Source organism: Plectropomus leopardus, chromosome 1, assembly GCF_026936395.1.
Source record: "Plectropomus leopardus strain MGB_pleo_1.0 chromosome 1, ASM2693639v1, whole genome shotgun sequence".
In the NCBI taxonomy this organism is placed as follows: Eukaryota; Metazoa; Chordata; class Actinopteri; order Perciformes; family Serranidae; genus Plectropomus; species Plectropomus leopardus.
The window spans coordinates 21,715,648-21,724,695 of NC_142176.1; positions in this window are offsets into that span (position 1 = coordinate 21,715,648).

Consider the following 9,048-nt stretch of genomic DNA (forward strand, 5'->3'; position numbering starts at 1 on the left):
AGGTGTTCCAGAAAAACAATGCATTGCTCTCTTAAGAGGTTAAAAATGTATTTGTAGTACAGCTTCATCATGAAGTAATTAATTCAGAAACAGCCTTTTCATGTCACATGTCAAAGATAATGCACTCAAAATTAAACCTAAAAATGAATTCGATTTATTTTCTTAATTTAAGGATAAATGTTGCACTTGTCTTTGATAGAGGACAAGGATTCTGGATTCTGCAGTGTTTAAGCTTTTAATAGCTACAATTGGTAGAACTGGTACAATTTTAAATAGGTCACTTCATGTCAGCTTTTCTACCTTATTATTTTGCTTGATTCTTACTCCTTATTATTTTGCTTGATTTCTCTTTTTTTCTTTATTTATATTTTGTTTGTTTTCATTACTGTTTGTATTGTTATTGTTTATTAGGTGAGACATCTTTATAACCCTTTATGGGGATTTAATCTTACTTGCACAATCTGTTTTAATCTGTTGTTGAAATGTTTGTTGTGGTTTTATTGTGCAGATTAAAGTAAAATAAATAAAAAATAATAATAATAATAATAATTGACTTGTCAGAGCAGGAAAAAAAGCCCAAAATGTATGTCATTATTCTCACCTGCTCCTTTCCGTTTTAGTGTACACTACCAGCAAACTCTACCGATAACAACAATAAGATAACAAGGACTGGCACACTTGGATTACAGTCATTACATCACTTATTACTGTCCCTCACGGTACCAACCGATAAATTCTAAGGTAGTTTTAAAGGTAGTGTTGTGTATCCTTAACTGGTCTGAGTGTTTGGACCCGTTGTTATTTTATTTGTCCCAGTCTGATTAAGCACGTTACAGACGAAGTGCGGTGTGGTTTTAGTACAGCAGCTGTTCTGTAGTTTGCTCTATTAAGTACACATTATCAGTGTACTACGGATATAAAAAGAATCACCCGGATCTTTACATCGTGATTAAACTCATCTCATATTTGTATATTGGCTCTTTTTCTCTCCTCTTCAACTAATCAGCACATGAATGTTCACTAACATACACACTTTTTTTAATCTCATATTCTTTTTGGCATGCACAGGTGGAAATGACAGTAAATCAAGGGGATGAAAGAGAGTTGTCAAGTCTGTGACACATGGGATGCAGCAGCAGCCAAAAAACACATTTCTTACTCTGTGCCAGAATCTCCATACTGAAGCCTCCATTTGACAGAAGTGATGCTGCCAACATCCATATTCATTATCACCATGGCTGCCACAGTATTGCTGCGTTAATGATTCATAAATGCACTCATTTGTGGAATGTGAGCCTATATATATAAAAGACCTGTACATTACCAGCGTATTGTAAATCTGTAGCAGTTGGATATGGTTGACAGTAGACACAGAATAGAGAAGGGAAATGTTTAGTTTGAAAGTTTATAGGTTGTTGAGTTGCAGTCTAAGGGTGTGCTTCGTTTTGTTTATTTTGATTGTTTTGAGTTGATCTTCATGACTGTGTGAACTGATCAGGAAGTGTATCGATAACAGCCTTTGTTAAAATAGCTGAATTCTCTAAACTCTAAGAAAAGCTGCTTTTGTATTTGTTTTGCCTCTCATTTTATCTGTCCTTTGAATTTTAACAAAGATTTGGATTTAACAATAATATGGTTAATATACTTATCGAGAACCAAAAGAAATAAAATAAAACCTCAATTCACTTAGTTATTAATTGATTTTCTGGGCATAAAAAGTAATAGTAAGTAACTTCACCTAAATATACTGCTGTAAACCTATACCATGTATCACTTTAATGAGCATCTAGAGGTAAATATTATTCCCAACAATAATAATTCTCATTAATAATCTGATTAAAGGGACAGGTCCAATATTTCATTTATCTTTTTTATTTATTTTATTTTATTTTTTGCAAGTAATAGTGGGCTATCACTCTTGCTTTTATTTACAGTATTTATCTTAGACCTTATCACTTGTGTAATTTAAAATTCTTGTAAACTGTGATTCAAACACGAAGGTAATTCACATTCTTGCTTTAAGTAAGCAGGCATTTTACCATGTGTTGATACTTAAGGTTTTTGGGGCCAATTGACATCTGCAAACTTTTAAGTACGCTGCTTTATTTTCAGTGGGCATTGGCACCAGAGGTGTGTTTTGGAAATCTTAATTTATTTTTTTTAAATTTTTTTTATGATGCAGTCGTGGTTCACCCAAAGCATACTGATATTAAACAGCCAATTTGTTATTTGATTGCATGTATGATATAATGTCAGTGAACCATGATCTACAGCTCAGATGGGTGTAATTTTATCTGAATTGGTGCACAGGACCTTACTATCAAGATGCCAGTATGAGGAATGTTTCTGATGGACCGCTGACTTTAGAACATGTTTTTATGCTGCTGCTGCTGCCTTTTCAGTTAATTCAGGGTTCAGCCATCATAGCAGTAACACTTGTGATCTGCTCTAATCTTTAATCTTTCTGTGAATCTTTTGTGGGTTGATAGTTCCCAGAGGAATTAATTCCAGGAGAATTTTAATTCGTAGAAATGCCAGACCAGCAAATTATGCCTATTTCTTTTCTCAAATGGACAAATTACAACCCAATTGCCTAACTAATGACAGAATAGGTCAATTTCCAGTAACATTATGAAATTCTCACAGTAACGCTATAAAACTTGGTGGTTAGGTTTAGAAAAAAAATCATTATTGGTCTATAAATAACCACTTTTGTTACTAATCTAAAATGATGTAAGTCATGTGGCAAATGCTAAAAATGTGACTTGCCAAGTATGCTACACATACTAGCACACTATGCTGTGTTGTTATTAGGAGAAGTCAATGATGACTTCATGTGGAGCACCAGTCTCCTGGGTTTAAGTCCTGTGCTTGCCATCATCCCTACCACCCAATACAAAGGGACTTCTCTAAATTTTTACACAAATTCATACGGACTTTCGCTCACTTTCTCCTCTACTGTAATAATTATATGGCCACTAGAGGGTGTCACCTTGCAATTAACGTAAGTATGAGTGGCAGTAAGCCTCTTTCACAGTTGACCTATGGCTGTTTTTTGGTAAGGATGGGCTGCAGTCACCAGAATAAATGTTGGCATTGTACTTTTTTATTAACCACAGATTCCACGTTTCATGTATACATTTTTATATATAGCGGTGTGTCGAAAACTTCATGTTTCTTGACTTTTCAAATTTCAAGACTTGGTTAGAGTTAGAATAAAATATCTTCTTTTAGCTTAAAATACCTGGTTTGGTCACCATGATCATGGCGACGAAATGTCTCAATGTCCCCCAACCCAGTTGCAAGAATTAAATGTTGGCATTGTATATTTCTGCAAACCACAGATATGTTGCGTACACATGGTACACGTGTCTCGGATGTGTATTCGAAAGGATAAATATGACAGAAATGTTGTCACAAAGTCTACATGCAAGTGTGCTTTTACTGTACAAGATGAAATAAATAATCTAAAATGAATCAAGAACAGCTCCCCATGAAGTGGAGCTTTATACTGACAAACTGTTGGAGACACTCAATGAATAAACACAAAGAGTCTGTCCCTAAGCGAATATTTGCCTGTATGTGTTAAATTAAAAGGATAAATAATTTAAGAAGTCTACATACACACTTCCTTTGTGTGATTATTGTAAATGGGTTTACATTTTTAAATTCCTTACTAAATTAACCAGAATAAAGAACTATTTATTCGAAAATATTCTCTCGGGTATGCACCACTCTATTGTCATGATTTTCTTAAGGCTAATGTGGTACACACAAGGACATTTCAAGCAGCCTGGGAAAAATACTCCATCACGAAGACAGTATACAGCCTGTGCAACCTATGAGATTTATGAAACTCATTATATGATTTTATGCAATCTCTATATGCAGTGAAATCATTTCTTTACCAGTGGTTCTTCTGAATGGAATAAAAGGGACCTCCCGTGTTTTAAGACTCACCAGGGTCCCAACAAAAACAGGACAGTATGTTCTCTCCACAGGTCAGACACAGACGTCCTGTGTTTTGTGCAATCTGTAAGGTAAAGATAGTGGTTTTGAAAGAATGTGGGGGAGAAACAAATGGCAAAGAAACACAATGAGCCCAGTCTCATTTATCAGGCAACAAGGTAGGTTTGGAGAAAACTGCATCATACTGACAAGCAACCTCCCAATAATGGGCTGACAACTCCATAATATATATGGAACTGTCAGCCACATAACAATGGGCCAGTGTCAGTCTCACTTTCATTCAGTGATAGAATATGCTGCATTTTGTAATGTTTGGATACAAAATCCATCTTTCCCGCCCTGTTTCTCCACTACACACTAAGGCAACAGCTACACACTGATAGTGAAGAGGGCACCAATATGTGAATGGCAAACAAGCTTCATATAAAGATGAAATCCTGCGGGATTCTTCTGCAAGCACCTGCTCCTTCCTAGATAAACAGCAGTAAATCCAGAACAGGAGGGGATGTAGATTGAGGGGGAGGAGAAGGACAATAGCTCGGGATGTATGCTCTCCATAGTGCTCTATCATTTAACAATGCAGTTTGTAGGATGTCTATTACAAAATGGATAGGAAAATGATTAGAGCTCAACATCAGATCTTTTAATATTTTTTACGTGCCTTGAATGGCTGTAGTGAGGACTACCACTAAAGTGCCACTAAAGTGACTGTTGTTTTTGCTGTGTGTTGTGTGTGTGTGTGTTTGTGTGTGTGTGTGTGTGCGTGTGTGTGTGTGTGTGTGTTTCAAAATCTGTCATGCTTATTTCTGCCCATTTCACAAATCAATATTTTTATGTATTTAATTTTGTACTTGATGAAGTTCAAATGTACAAAATACCAACCCTAAGCTGAAGTGTTTTTCATGTTTTGCACAATGAATGAATGTTTGAAAAACATTGTATTTTATATCTCCATCTGCTGGTGGGCCATCACAATAAGAGTATGCATAATATGATGTTAATTCCACTGCAGAAGAGAACTTGATGATCACTAAAATTAGATGGGCCAAAAAGTGGATTTATTGATATTAGCATTGGTTATCAGTCAAATGAGTTGTCAGAAATTGGCATATCGGATATCACCAAAAAAATCCAATATCATGCATCCCTAGTTTTGATGTGGGTCGACCAAATGTCAATGTCGGGACAATGTCCAATACCAACATCAGTTTTATGTAGAATACTGAAAACAGATGATGGTGATATTCTGCTGGTTTTATGTTGTGTTTTTGAGTAACCAAAATCCGACATCCTCCAAATGTCTCATGCCAACATCCTTATAATGTAGAATAGCAAAATTTTGTTCTATGATATGATATGATGCTAAACATTATAATGTTAATGTCCACACACTGTTAAATTCTCATGTAGTTAGACATTTTCTGACATCATATTGACATCTGTTACCAGCTGGAATTGTTAAAAACAAACAAACAAAACAAAAATAAACCAAATATGCATTTAGTGTTTTTTATTTCTCACTCTATGAGCATCCTCTTTTCCTTCCCTGCCTCCAGAGAGGTTAGGGTTTTTTGGTTTGTTTTTTTTTTGCTAGCTAGACTAAGGACATGGCTCTTGGGATGGTGATGTCTTTCTATTAGTCAGTTGGTCGATCCACCACTTTGGTCCAGCCAGAAATATCTCGACAAGTGTCTGATGAATTGCTGTGAAATTTTGGTCCCCAAAGGATGGATGGGTGGATGGATGTTTGGACTTATTCATCCCCAGAGGGAAATTTGCATGTCACAGCAGCAGTACACAAACAAACCACACAGCACAAACAATAGTGCAGAAAAAAAAGTCACACACAAGCACTAAATTAAAGAAATATGCCTTTTACGCATCTAAATTGCAGTAACTGTGCAAAATTAATGTAGTAATGTAAAAGTCCAAGTGGGATATGTTCTACAATTTGATGGCGACTTGCAGAAATAATCTACTATGTCCTGCCACTTGGTGGAAAATCTTAGTGATATAAATCTTTGGCTTGGTTCAGGATGTTAAGCAGTCTGGACAGCATCCTCTTCTCCGTCCCCATCTCAAGTGAGTCCATCTCATCTACTCCTGTAATTACTGAGCCAGCTTTCTAATTTAGCTCGTTGAGCTTGTTAGCTTTTCCCACCATCATGCTCCGGCCCCAGCACATGGCAGAGTAAAAGATAGTGCTGGGCGCCACAGACCGGTAGATCATCAGTAACATCTTATGCAGAAACTGAAGCCTCTGACACCACTTTTTCACTTATCCTGTGAAAATTACAACATCTTCATGACAGATTGACACAAAATGTATGTACAAACACATTTATTTTACCCAGATAAGTAATCCTACAAACTTGTCCTCATGCACCACAGTAAGGCTGATGTCATGGCACCTGCATGTCCCACGTGGCTGTCAGGCTTTGTGGGTTGGGCTTTTCTTGGGGTAGAGCGAATAAGTCTGAAATGGGGCAGGCAGAACTAATTAAGAGAGATGATATAGACCAGGTGTGCAGGCCCAGTTGAGAAGAGATGTTTTCATGTGTTTTCATGAGTAATGTGATCAGAATGGACATTGGTTTTTCCTGTTTTCACCATGAACTTTTGTCCACATGTTTCATGTCCTTACATGAACTGTCAATGGAGTGCTAAAGCAAAGACATGTTGGATCACGAAGAGCGAGTTCACCGAGTAACAGCCGGCAACTCCAGGCCGAGACACAGAGGCAACAGGTAGGCCCACATCCATCACTTTTAGCAGCTGAGAACTCACTTTCAGATAATACATGTTAAGTCAGCCAAGCCAAGCCAAGTGTCAGAGAGTAATAATGTCAAGTGACCGAGTTTGTGCTTGCTGTGACAGTTGACATTTGTTGTTTTGTTGAAATGTGTCAACAACCATGGAATGTGTTTCCATGAAAGGCGGTCCAGACATTCAGGTCAGACTAATTTGTAATCAGTTTGGTTACATTTCATCGAGCACCATCATTGGGTCCAAATTTCAGTGTGTCTAATACTTTGGTTTATGACAAAATGCTTGAAAATTAAAGAAATCCTCATCAGCCTCAGCTTTACTTTGTGTTTAGCGCTTTTAGTATTTGTAAAAAAAAATGCATGGAATTGGATTTAAACTAGATTTGCTGCCTTGCAGTGCATGCCTCCGTGAACCAGTCAAGTTTCATCCATGTCTGTCCAGACTCATATGTAGCCATAACTATTGATGATATCTCAAATATGAATGCTGCTGGATTAAACATGTCTGTGAAGTATCCATGTTTTGGAATATGTAGCTTCTTTGCAGCAACACAGATGATTTATACAATCATCACAGTTTCAAGGTGGACACCAAAGATTAGACTTACCAATTCAGTGTCCGAACAAAGGTCTCCCCTTCTGTTCCTGAGTTATGAAGCTGAATAATGGTCAGAAAAGCATTTATCAGTACACCATGATGTCACAGTGAAGACAACCTTTAACTCTTTTAATCTAAAATGTCATCTCTTAACCTTTATTTTAACACTTGAGTTATGGCCAAAAACATGTTTTGTGAGGTCACAGTGACCTTGACCTTTGACTACCAAAATCGAATCAGTCCATCGTTGAGTCCAACTGGACATTTGTGCCAAATTTCAAGAAATTCCCTCAAGGTGTTCTTGAGATATAATGTTCATGAGAATGAGACTGAGAGATTCGACGAACAGCCAAAAACATTATTCTTCCAGCCACAGCTGTTGCTTATACGGAGGCATGAAAATGTCCCTATTAAAGTGAAGGCTCACCCACTGACTTATCTGATGGAATTTCACAAACCATAAGGGGCCAATTTCACCAACATGATCATCACGTCTCATATTGACACATTTGATACAACTACAATTCTGGCAGCCCTTGCATACACAAGGAAGAGGCCATGTGAATTTATCTGCAAAATATGAGCAGTAATCTGTGAAATGTGTTGTTGCATTTGTACTGGGACAGGTTTATGATTGTCCAGCCGCACTCAAAGCAGTGAGCAGTATGGTCCTGCCAATGGCATGGTTTGGTGACAGTAGAATGACAGGAGTTGGCTATAGCATTGTCTTGGTTTATAGTGTGCTCCTTGTCAGACTCTATTTTCCTCCAGATTGCTCTATCTGGGTGGATAGTTGCGTTACTTTTCTGTCCATCTCCTCAGATGAATAAAGATGCGTGTTTTGAAACAGAATGTGTGTTTCAGTATTCAGTGCCATCAATTCAAGAGACCTTGAGACCTTCATGACCTCCTTTTCAACCTGAAATCCCCTTGCTGACTTGAATAGATCATACTGGCACTTAGAAAGCTTCATATAAAAGCTATGGCGACAACTTAGCATTAGCTGCATCTGTTATGCCTCAAGTTATAATTACACACACACACACACACACACACACACACACACACACACACACAGATATTCAAATTAGAATAAGTAAGCCTTGTTTTCTATTGCTGACTAATGTTGATGTTTTGCAGCTTCTTAAACTTTAATTTAATGCAAATAAAATCTGCAAAAGTGTGGAAAATCAATGACACCTTTTCCATTCTACCAGCACTGAAGACAACTCTGATGGCACCACCTGGAAAAATCTTTTAGATGCCATGTTATGTGCAATAAAAGCCGTGTTGTCTGACAACACCATTATTGAGTCTTGACATCGACTGGGAGTGTACTATCAGGTAATAAAGCAAAAAACATTTCTCCCTCCGAGTCTGCAGATGAATCCTGAGGACAGCTCTTATCACAGTCTGGTGCTGAAGACTCAGCTCCATATGAGCATTCTTCTGTTCATGACAAAAAAAAAATTAAATTTGTTTTTGTTTCCTGCATCCAGATTTCATCAGCAGCTACAATCTGATTTTCTGTTAGCATTGTAAATAAAATTATTTTACCTAACAGACAGGTTTAATAAATTCTCAGTGTTGAGCCTGACAGCACTCCTGAGGCTGCAGATAACAGTTGGCGTTGTGAGTATTACATTGATTTTGTATTTGAACTTTTTATGTGCTCTTGAGAAAATGTGAGATAAACCATTCTGTATCTGTCAC